Here is a 971-nt window from a genome sequence, read left to right as displayed (position 1 = left end):
CATCACTCTTAGATACATTATTTTGATAAGTAGAGTTCCGAAAACTATAAAAAGAACTTTCTAGTTCACTTACAAAAGAAGGATCATTGTCAATCTCAAAAATTTGATTTTCAATATCCAAATAGATGGAATAACTGCAGCTATTACTATCCCTAACTAAAAAAGTGTCATCAGATATGAAATTCCGAATGCCGACTAAATCATCAACAGTACTGTAACTAGAATTGTAACTATCACTATGACTAGGAATGTTTTTATTCATATTATTTATAATTGATCCTTCACTTTCAATAGGACCAAGACTATTGATTGATTTATTTAGCCTACACCTGTATTCTAACTTCCCTTTAGACAACATCGAATTTAACCATCTTTTTTCCATAGAGCTTTCTTGCCCCTATTTACATGAAAATACAATAGCTGAATAGTCATTCGATAAAAAAGAAATCATTTAAATATCTCATTTCCTATCAGAATAGGATCTAAATCCAATCACTAGGATTATTAAGTATTAACGAGTCGGTCTTAAAAAAAAAAGGTTCCGTTATATATAGTGAAGTGATACTTAGCGTTCTCTCAAAAGAGAATTATTTTTTTTTTCAATTAAATCAATTCAATTATTAATTTATAAATAGTGGTTTCTCACCGGTTATGTCAAATTGTCAAATTCACATAAAAAAAATCGTTGTTATCCCTATGAATATGAAGAACTTTTTTCGTAAAATCTCGTCTACTAAAAAATTTGTATTCCAAGACAGAACAAAAAGGACAATATACAGGATGGGGTAGAAGAAGTTGTGATACTTGGCTCGATCCCGGATCTGAAACGACGCTACGGGATATAATATATTAAATATTAAATGACTACACCAATCCTAAGGATCCATAGGCTTAATTGCGGATCCAGCACAACAATAAAAATTTTTAAGTTGTTTCGTCTTATATTTTTATTTCAATTTTCTATTTTGTAT

This window comes from Cucumis melo, unplaced genomic scaffold (assembly GCF_025177605.1).
Source record: "Cucumis melo cultivar AY unplaced genomic scaffold, USDA_Cmelo_AY_1.0 utg000873l, whole genome shotgun sequence".
In the NCBI taxonomy this organism is placed as follows: Eukaryota; Viridiplantae; Streptophyta; class Magnoliopsida; order Cucurbitales; family Cucurbitaceae; genus Cucumis; species Cucumis melo.
The sequence above is the reverse complement of the archived record's forward strand: the minus strand, read 5'-3'. Positions refer to the sequence as shown.